The following is an 11,352-nucleotide window of genomic DNA, read 5'->3' as shown; positions in this document are numbered from 1 at the left end:
GAGTTTGGATCTCGCCTGTTCTTGACAGGTGATGAAGCTGTGCCTGCCCTCCCCACCAGCTCTGCTGAATGCCAGTGCCCAGAAATGGTGGCACTTTGCCTTCCCTCAGGAATGGCACCAGCACTCCTCCCACTTTCAGGACTCCCAGCACAACCCTGCCGTTGTTCTGCCTTGGCCTTGACAAGGGAGCTTCTAAATTCTTAAATGTGAGAGGAGAGATTCTCACTGCAGTGGGAACACAGAGGTGCTGCTGCACCCCAGCCATGCCCAGTCCCACTGGCTGGGATGTCAGGGATGTTCTCCTTAATGAAAGGAGGGAAACAACAGGATGTCAAATTGCCACAAATCCCTGGGGAAAATCCATGGCAGCTTGGCAGGGTACCTTGGTGTTGTGTGTTATCTCCCAAATGTCAAGTTTCAAGTGCAGGGCTCAAACCATGAGCTCTGCCCAGGGAATGGTGACATTCCCAGGGCTGCCAGAGCTCCAGGAGCTCCCAAGGCTGCCCAGAGTGTTGGGGTGGCTGGGCAGGACCAGGAGCTGCACTGGATGATCCTTGGGGGTCCCTTCAGCTCAGGAGATTCTCTGATTTGATGACATTTTCTGTCAGCACAAAGTGAAATCCCTGGCCATGAGCACTGGGAAATGTCTTCCTAAAACAGATTTCCCAACAAAAAAATAAACCAGGACAGACTCCTTCTTAAGATCCCTTTTCTTGCAATGGCCAGACTCATCTTTAAAAAATACAGAAACCAAGAGACATTTTAAATTGGTTTGTATTCCTTTAGACAAGAGACATCAAGGGTTATTGCTCTGCCTCGTGGGTGGAGGATGCTACAGGCACAGCCCAGGTTCATCCCAGGAGCTCCCAGGCTGCTGTGTGGCCAAGGAATAACTGCAGGAAACCAAATCCTCACAAGGCAGGAGGACCCACAGGCACAGCTGCCCCTGCACAGCCACCTCCCTGCTCTGAGGCAGCTCCTGGAGAGGTTCAGCACCTGCTGAAAGGCAAGGACAAGCTGGGGCCACTCCATGAGGAGAAGTGGCCTCCATCATCTGCCCCTGATCCCACCGCAAAGTGAACAGTTAGACTGCACTCTCCATCAACGCTCTGAAAAACATCCTGACAACCTGGAGACCTCAGCACTTTGTGTTCTCAAGTGAAAAAGCTCCAGTTTCAAATCCCTGTGGGCTGAACAGCAGTTTAGAGCAGAGCTGGGTTTCACTTCACTCAGCCCGCGGCTGGGATGTTCTGGAGAAGGCCATGATGTGTACCATGAGTAATTCTGTGACACTCCTGCATCATTCCCACCCAGAGAGTGCAGGAATTTCCCTGGCTACAGATATCTCACAGCTTAGACAAACTCAGATAAGCAGGTGAGTCCAGAGGGCTGGCTTGGCACTCACAAGCTGCAAAATCTAAGAGCTTGTAGTAATTCCTTATCAGAAATCTCATTTCCCAGTGAGCACAGCCAAATCATTTCAGCAAAGTCGACCAAAAAATGCCAGAGTGGTTTTGTGGTAAAAGTAAGTATCTCCAGTCTAGAAGTGTGATGGGTTAGATTGTTGTGATGTTTTAGAAGGGACAAAATAAAATTAAATAATTAAAGTAACCTGTTGTTTAAGCATCACTGCATAGAAGGGATTTGGCTTCATGTTCTTCCCCTGCCAGTTGTTTTTATCTCTGTGTCTGCCCAAATCACACACATGCTCTGTATGCTGAGAACAGAGGAGACACAAATGCCAAGATCACCCTGAAGAGAAAACCAGGGAATTGTGGCTGCACCTATCAGCCACTGCAGGTCACTGAGTAATTCTGCTTTACCCTACTCCTCTTTCTGCTGCAAGGTAATAAAATCTGGAGCCAGCAGCCATTTACAAATCTTCAGTCAAAAGCCCATAAACTCCACCCCTTCCAGAGGTTAACATCCCAGGACTCTCAAGATCCCACAGTAATTTTGTTCACAAGCAGTTCTGAATGATGAGAACTTCCAGGCTTGCTCAGGTTTTGGGTATAAAACACAAAGCATCTTGTTGCAGTTTTAAAGATCCAATCTTCACATATGATTTAAACAAATGATGGGTATCTTGTTCAATTTAACAAAATTTTCTATGACAAGAGAAACAATGAATTTTTATTTTCAGATGAATTTATATTAGAGATATTCAAATGAAGGAAACATCTTCTGTGCTATTTTTATTCTTGCATTATTGAAAACCCAAATGTGAAGACTGTTCCTATGTTTAATGGTTATTTTACAAATGCTTCTATTTTGCATGTAGCTTTACTTGATTTTTGCTGTGTACTTTGTCTTTTTTCCTCCCCAGGAAAGAGGAATGACAACATTTCCCTCTGGAAAAGAGAAAATCAACTAATTGTAGTCCGCTCATGGTTTTAAAACACCCAAAAACCAAAAACCAAGATTAAAAAAATCCAATGGACAAGTCCAATGAACAGACTGGAGAACGCTTTTATAACTCACAGCTGCCTGGGTGACATCCAGGTAACAGATCTGTAAATATTTCTCTGATTTAGAAGATTCTCAAGTGCAAAAACCCTTCTCAGCCAGCAAGAGGCTGTGCAGAACAGCAGCAGGGATGTTATTTGGGAAGTCAGATTGAGGAGCTTGGACATTAAATCCTCCAAAAGAGCAGGAGTGAAAGAGATAATGCTGCTGAGATAACATTTAATTCTGAGATATGGAGCTTGCTGAGTGCCTTCACCCTGTTGAATTCCTGTGGAGCTGCTCAGGGCCATGTGCAGGGAACCACTGAGCTCACCTGGCACAGCCAGCCCTGGTCATTGTGCTGCTGATAGGCACAAATCTCATCATCACCTCATGTCCTGCCTGATCTGCTCTCCAGTTCCTCAGACAGTTATTCCCTGCTAGGAGAACATAAAATCTAACAGAGGAGATTGCCATGGTATGAAAAACATCCTGGATCACGAGCTGCTGCTTACCATAAACACTACCTGTGCTCAGGTAACCTGAAGGGCCTGTTGTGCTGCATTCTAGACACGCTCTTTCCAGACAAAACTACCAAAATATCACCCTACAGGTATTTAATGAAGCAACCAGAACATCCCAACTGATGGGAGTTACAGAAAATAAGAAGCCAAAAATAAATAGGTAAAGTCTGTGAGCTTTGAAACATTATTAAAATCAAGGAAGGTATAATGGAATAATATGGGTAGGAATAAATATGGACAAATTGATATCTGAACTAAATAATGCTACTTCTAGATAAGAAATACTGATTTATGGATCTGAAATACTCACGGGCTGGTAGGTCAGATTTAAAAGGAAAAACACTTCAAAATCAAGGGTTTTCAAAATCCGTGGGTTTTCTTAATGAAGACAAATTTTGTGGAACAGATTGGATTTCCTCTCCTGTATAAATGTGTCAGAGTTTGTCAAGTAAACTCATACACAAGTCCAGCAGAACCTAATGGGACTTTTTCCAATTAATTTCATTAAGGCAGCTCAGACTCTCTGTGAAATAATACCTACAAAAGTTGGTTAAGATCACACAATCATCCTCAGCTTTTAGGAAAGATTTCGAGATGGTGAAGGGGCAGCTTGGTACCCCATAGATCCAATTTATTGATCCATTTGGAAGAATAACATCACATTTTATGTGTGCCTTGCAAAACCACATCTGCCCTAAGTAATGGCACCACATGCACTGAGTTGAAGACCTGCCCTGATGTCTCAGAGGAGAAGGGCTCTGGAAAGGGAGCAGACAGTCTTGTGATACCCTCTGCATTCCCCTCCCAATAACTGAGTCCTCTTGTTGCCTCTGACACAGAAATTCTGTGTGGCAATACTGGAGCAGCTCAATTCTGCCTTTTATCAGCGCTGCCCTCAGCTCCCAGTGAGGGGCTGTGAACTTCAGGTTATTGAGAGAAAATCCCATCTTACTGCATTTGATTTTTGCTGGCCAAACCCCTCAGATTCTTGCCTCAGTTCTGTGTTTTTCCAGTGAGAGAACGTTACCTTCCCTCCCTCTCCTCCATTCCCTGTGCTGTCCACAGAACACCTCTCCTCTCAGCAGGTGTGGGTTACTCCACAGATTTTGAATATTCCTGTTTATGCCAGAGTATAGTGGAGCTCTAAGCTTTCAGTCTTTAGGAGATATCTTCCTCAATGATGAAAATTGTATATTTTTCACTAATAGCAACTACCACTAAAATGGACTTTATCTAATAGAGAATATTTGTATCAAGCAGAGATAATTCTGTTTTGGATTTACCAAACTCTGTTAATTTTTTTTTTTTTTGTCCCAAACAATGACTCAAAGCTGTTGTCCATTGCTATTTCCCCCATTCCCGGCCGGCAGATTCCCGATTTTCTCCCATTTCCCGGCACAGGACCCGAACCTCTCCGTGTCCTGTTGCTGCAGAGTCAGCAGAGGGAGCACAACGTAACTAAAAAAAAAAACCTCTTTCCAAGAACTCCGCTGGCACAGCCAGTGATGCTCCTAAACAAACAAACAAGCACAAAGAGGGTGGAGAAAGAGCCTCGGTGGCTGATGCCCCCAATTCTGAGTTTGACAAAGTCAGCGCTTTGCCAACTGCAGCAGGAAAAGCAAAGGAACAACAACCAAAAACCTATAAAGCCTTGCTTTAAAAAACTCATTACAGAATTTTTTACTATTTAAAAGGAGAGATAGAAAGGGTTTTTTTTTGTTTGTTTGTTTTTATCTATGCACACTCAAAATACTGTTAGAATAAAACAAAAAATGTTTCAATGATGTGATGATGAACAAACACACTGAACAGCAATATTGATAGGATTAAAATAGTTATTCAAAGCAGTAAGCAGTAAGCAGTAAAATAGTTATTCAAAGCAGATTTCCCAAAGAAATCACACATTAGAAACCACTATGGATGTGGGAAAAGGGTCCAGGCTACTGAGAGGATAAATGCTGCTAAATTTTTGATTGGAAATTCAAAGGGTTTTTGAAGCCACAGTGTTGCTCCCCTGCACCCAGCCTGGAGCCAGGCACACTCCTGGGGCAGCACTGCCTCACCAGACCTGGGAATTTCCATTTCAAGCATGAATTTGTCAAAAACACTCACAGGAATGAAAACTGACTTCACCATGGGACAGAAGAAGCAAATTTTTATGGGTTTGTTTCAAATAAAGAACTGCAAACGAAAGTTCCCTGCACCTTAATTTTAGCTGTGAAAACAAAGAAAATACCCAGTGTCTCTAGCAAATGTTGGGTGTCAAAACAGCTCCATAATAAAAAGTGACTTAGTGAAAAAATGAGTTCACAAATGACCAACAATGGCATTTTTTTGACATAGATGACTTTAAAAGCACTGCTGACTCCAAGCACAAGAGATGACATTTTCCTCTTCTTTCCTCTGGTCCAGCTCTGAAGCCATCTAAAAATGACCCTAAAAAATTGAACATGTCCAGCAGAAAATCCCCAAAAGAATCCACACAGAGAATACACTTAGGAAAGGAGGGAATAAACACTCTGTAATCAATAAAACCAGAGGAGGGTTCTGGAGCAAATGGCTTTGTCAGCCCAGGCCACACCTCAAGGGTTAATCACTGAGTAGGAGGGGCAGGAGCTGAGGAAAGAAAGGCTCCTCTCCCACCCACTGTCCAACCTGCAGAACCAGCACAGGGCCCAGACTCTGAGAGCAAAAGGAAAAGCAGCAACCAGGGGTGAGAGGAATGTTCAAGGTGTGCCAGCAAACCCAGAAACACCTGCAAACACTGCTGGGGATGCTCATTGCTGCCCCATCTCCCAGGCTGAGCAGTGCTGGATGGTCCAGAAATCAAACACTGCTGGGGATGCTCATTGCTGCCCCATCTCCCAGTCTGACCAGTGCTAGATGGTCCAGAAATCAAACATTGCTGGGGATGCTCAGTTCTGCCCCATCTCCCAGTCTGACCAGTGCTAGATGGTCCAGAAATCAAACACTGCTGGGGATGCTCAGTTCTGCCCCATCTCCCATCTGACCAGTGCTGGATGGTCACAGAATCACAGAATCACAGAATTTCTAGGTTGGAAGAGACCTTCAAGATCATCGAGTCCAACCCATGTTCTAATACCTCAACTAGATCATGGCACCAAGTACACATCCAGTCTTTTTTTAAACACATCAAGGGATGGTGACTCCACCACCTCCCTGGGTAGATGATTCCAGTATTTGACCACTCTTTCTGTGAAAAACTTCCTCCTTAATTCTAGCCTGTATCTCTCTTGGCACAGCTTGAGACTGTGTCCAGAAAATAAACAAACAAACAAACAAACAAACACTGCTGGGAATGCTCATTGTGCCCCATTTCCCCGTCTGATCAGAGCTGGGTGCCTCAGAAAACAAATCAAACACTGCTGGGAATGCTCATTGTGCCCCATTTCCCAGTCTGATCAGAGCTGGGTGCCTCAGAAAAGAAAAACACTGCTGGGGATGCTCAATTCTGCCCCATCTCCTCTCTGACCAGTGCTGGGTGCCTCAGAAAACAAAAACGCTGCTGGGGATGTTCAATTCTGCCCCATCTCCCAGTTTGACCAGTGCTGGGAGGCTCAGAGAACAAACAAATCAAACATTGCTGGGGATGCTCATTGCTGCCCCATCTCCCATCTGACGAGTGCTGGATGGTCCAGAAAATAAACAAACAAACACTGCTGGGAATGCTCATTGTGCCCCATTTCCCCGTCTGATCAGAGCTGGGTGCCTCAGAAAAGAAAAACACTGCTGGGGATGCTCAATTCTGCCCCATCTCCTCTCTGACCAGTGCTGGGAGGCTCAGAGAACAAACAAATCAAACACTGCTGGGGATGCTCAATTCTGCCCCATCTCCCAGTCTGACCAGTGCTGGATAACTTAGAAAACAAAAACACTGCTGGGGATGCTCATTGCTGCCCTATCTCCCAGTCTGACCAGTGCTGGATGGCTCACAAAACAAATCAAACACTGCTGGGGATGTTCAGTTCTGCCCCATCTCCCAGTCTGAGCAGTTCTGGATGGCTCACAAAACAAATCAAACACTGCTGGGGATGTTCAGTTCTGCCCCATCTCCCAGTCTGACCAGTGCTGGGTGCCTCAGAAATCCCAGTGGTTCAAGGGCTGCAGAGCCCCGTGCAGCCACATCCTTCAAAAAGCCAACTAAAAGGGGAGGTAATCCATTCATCCTCTCAGCAAGGCTGCACAGTAAAACACCAGGAGAAACTGTATAAATCCAAACACTTGGAAAGGCCAAAAGAAAGCAACTCATAAATCAGTGGGAAATGTATTTTATTCCTATAGCTGAATTATAACTACAAGCTGTGCTCACTAAAAGCACAGTCCATAAAATTTACCACAACGTTTAAGAGGCAGTTGTTAATAGAAACAAGGAAGAAAAGCCCATTCAGGGAATAATAGAGCTGTTTAGTGTTAAATAAATTTTCTATTCCATGGAATTCACACAAAACAGCCTGGGTTACTTGGAATAGCAGCATTTTATACCCTTGCAGCAACATAAACCCTTGTAAATATAATTGCAAATGAGAAACAAGTTCAACAATGCCACAGGCTACTCAGATATGCTACAAATTCTCCCATCCTATTTTAATTTGTTAATGTAGGGTTTGTTGCAGTCTGATACTGGATAGAGAGCCACAAAACTTCACGTTATTCCAGGGTATGAAAGAAACTGATTGCAAGGCTGTGCTCAAGGAGCTTCAATAGAAATTGAGACTATTGGACAATGGGAAATTTCTGTATAAGAAATACTGATTTATGGATCTGAAAAACAGGCAGGCAGGTCAGATTTAACAGGAAAAACACTTCAAAATCAGGGAGAAATTAACCACAAATTCCTGGAAGTGACAGAGTTGGGCTCCTGATGGTAAAATCTGACTACAAGAGAAATAAAATGTTCTACTGCAGTCACAGCACTGGCAGAACAGGGAGATGAGGAGATGATTTCTGTTAAATCAGATTCAAAGTTTGTGGGAAATGTCCTCAAACTGTTCTTAGAAATCCCTGAGCAGAGAAATTGCACTTTCCTAGTTCCAGTCATGCTTTGTGAGTGATTCTGAAGAAAGACTTCTCTTCCAATGCCTCTTGTTTGAAAATGTCTTCAAAATCTCTCCCACTCTTCAAAATAGAGATGATTTTTTTTTTTTTTTTGGGGGGGGGGGGGAAATTACACCTCCAGGAGCATAAAAATGTGAAAAATAAGGTATCATCTGGTTGGTAATATAAAATCAGAATAAACCTCTGTAGGATTCCGAGGGGCAAGACCATAAATTGGCATTTCCAATGTGCCTCAGCAGAAGTGAAATGTGGCTCCTGTTGGTTTTGAGGGATTGGAGGAGAGCAGGAACAAGCAGCACGTCCTTGCCTTGTGCTGGCAGTATTGTAAAAGTGCCTCATTATATAAAATGTGGGCGTTGCTCTCTATGAATCATTGTGATTTAAAATAGGATCCTGATAGACAGGCAATGAATCACTTTGGATTTTGTAATCAGCAAGGGCTGACTTCTTGGGAGAGCCCTTTGCCCCCTTTGGCAAGCAGCTGAGGGAAGGTCTGCTCCAGCCCTGGAGGTGCCTTGCCGGGCTGAAGGAAGTCATTGATTCTAAAATATCCCCAAAAACGCCGTGTGGGACACAAGATAGCAGGGCTTTGTCAGCTGGAACAGCAGCACACAATTCAATTGATAAGAGTGTTAACATTCTCAGGCCTGTGCTTGGCTCCAAGGCTCAACATACTTTAATAATTTGGCATTTCTTTCTACTGGGCAGGCTTCGTATTGCTGGCTCTAAGAAAAGTTTGACCAACTACAAGGAATTAATAGAATTCCAAAAGATCATATTTGACTTTAAAAGTATTTTAAGAGCAAGTGACCCATCCAGAAGGTTCGTCTGCACGAGTTGTGACTGTGCTTTCAGGAGTCAGATGTGCCTTGAACTCAACAGAAAGTTTCCCAGTTTTGACAGAAATTCAGTGTTTGGCTCAAAATGGAACAAAACTCTCATTTTGAATATTGCATTGGTGCTAATAGCATCCAAACACCTGCCTAGAGTTCAACTCTTTTAAAACCACAGTTTTTGGCTAAGAAAGGACTTCTTTGGCCAAGATACATGATTAAATTACATCTCCTCCACACAGATAAATCCATGTGTGTCATAACACACATCCATCAGAAATTAGGGGCTCATAAAATGCTCTATTTCCTGTGTGAAACGACTGCTGCAGTGGCAAGGCTGTGCCCAGAGTTAAGAACACAAACTCCCAGCACCACAAAGTCCCAGTGGCACTGTCAGCCAGCAGCCTGCTGATGTTTCAACAGGGAACAGCTCTGTCTGAAGCCTTCAAAAGCAGCACAAAAACGTTCATTGAATTTATGCTGTGCTCACACATGGTGTGTTGTATGAAAATGTGATTTTCCAGGATTTCAGGTGGTGTGGCAGAGCACAAACCTGTGTGGGCACCACAGCTATGGACAGGACAATCTGCTGCTCCAGTGCTTATCTGCTTTCATCAGGCCATTATCAACATGTCTCTTAATGCAGTTTATATATTAATAATAGACTCCATTCTCTGGAAATGGTGCTTGGCCAATAATTAACAGCTGAGGTATCAATTGAGGATGGAATCTTCAATGGTTGTAGTCCCTTCTGGAATTCAGAACACAAAGTTTGCATTTGTTTTTGAAATGTTAATAACTTTCATAGTAAATGTTACGTGAACCATATCGAGTTCATCTTCTCCTTTTAAAACACTGTAGATGTGATGAATTTGATACTCACCCTGAAGAATTTTTGTAATTTTAATACTGAACTAACCACATCAAGTTTTCTCAATCCATGTTGTAGTAATAGGGAATTTAGGGATGCAGAATTCTGTTGGGAAGAAGCCTGGGATTATTTTCTCTCCTCAGACTCTGTCATGTCAGTGCTTTTTAATGTTCACAAGACAGTAAACTTCAGTATTGTTTCCAAGAGATGAGCTAATAAGGCACACAACTGGACTGGGGTGAAATACACTCATTAATATCCTAAATGCAGTTCCCTGCCATGGCAGAATACTGAATACTCCCACAGGAAGAGGAGGAGGAGGAGGAGGAGGAGGAGGAGGAGGAGGAGGAGGAGGAGGAGGAGGAGGAGGAGGAGGAGGAAAAAAATGCCACATGAATTTAAACTCATTCCTTGAATTAAATCCCACTTTTAAAGTTTTTCCTGGAAGTGAAACACACTGCAAATAATCCATAAAAATGCATCTCTCTCATTGGGATGAGTCATTTCCATCACATTCTCATCTTCCCAGCACTAAAAATGCAAAATTATTTGAATACAGCAAGACTGGAGGGAGGGCCCACGTGATTTGACTGAGTTTTGGCAAAATATTTAATCTGTTGGACAATCACCAAGTTGTAAAAGTGAAAAAGCACCATGTTGCAAAACTCATTCATGAACGTAAACATGCTGAGCATTTCTGCATTAAATACAGGGAGCTCAGAGAAACAGCAAACACACTTTCCTCTCTAGAATTCTGTAGAATTTCTGTACATCCAGTGTAAACTAATATTGCTCTGTGTGCCTCTGCAGCCACTGGCATGGCAAGATAAGTCCAACACACCAAACCCTGAGAAAGCAGATAAATAGCACCAAAGAGGGCTGAGCAGTCACCACTCTCCTCTTTTAGCTGTCCCCAAATCCACCATCTCACACACAAATCACAAATCATACACTACAATTTTACCCACAGACTCTGGGATATTGGATAACTGGATTGGTTTGTTTTTAATTTATTTGGGATCATCAGATTTTGTTTTTTACACAGAGTTATTGAAGGGTATTTTCATTAGGGGCTCAAATGCTTCAAGCACATTTTCCTAAGCTTGGAAGGGAAGCAGAGGTGACATCCCAACATTATTCTGACAAGATAAACTAAAAAGGACCCCCAAAATTGATTATATCCAACAGCAGGCTCTCTACCCTACCCTGAGTAGAGTTAAATAATGTATTAATAAATACACATGATAAATAATGTAATAATTTATTACAATTAAATAATGTCATAATAAACACACGTGAACTTTTGCACGCCTATCATCTGTTGCACAAATGGATCCCTTTCATCTTTTAAATGAGAAAAAAAAAATAAAATTAACCTTCTCAACTGTACAAACTGCAAAGCATCCAACCTGCTCAGCCACTTTCCAGCAGCAGAGCAATCCCTTGTCACCTGACTCCTGTACTTTTGACCCTCCAAAAATTTCCCAGCTGAAGCATGTTGACATGTTTTCACATGTGATTCAAGAGTGATTGCTCTCAATAGTGCTGGATGCTTATCACAGCTTGAGATCAATGTTCTTGGCCTGCCATGTGCTCCCTCTTT

This window comes from Molothrus aeneus, chromosome 12 (genome assembly GCF_037042795.1).
Source record: "Molothrus aeneus isolate 106 chromosome 12, BPBGC_Maene_1.0, whole genome shotgun sequence".
In the NCBI taxonomy this organism is placed as follows: domain Eukaryota; kingdom Metazoa; phylum Chordata; class Aves; order Passeriformes; family Icteridae; genus Molothrus; species Molothrus aeneus.
The sequence above is the reverse complement of the archived record's forward strand: the minus strand, read 5'-3'. Positions refer to the sequence as shown.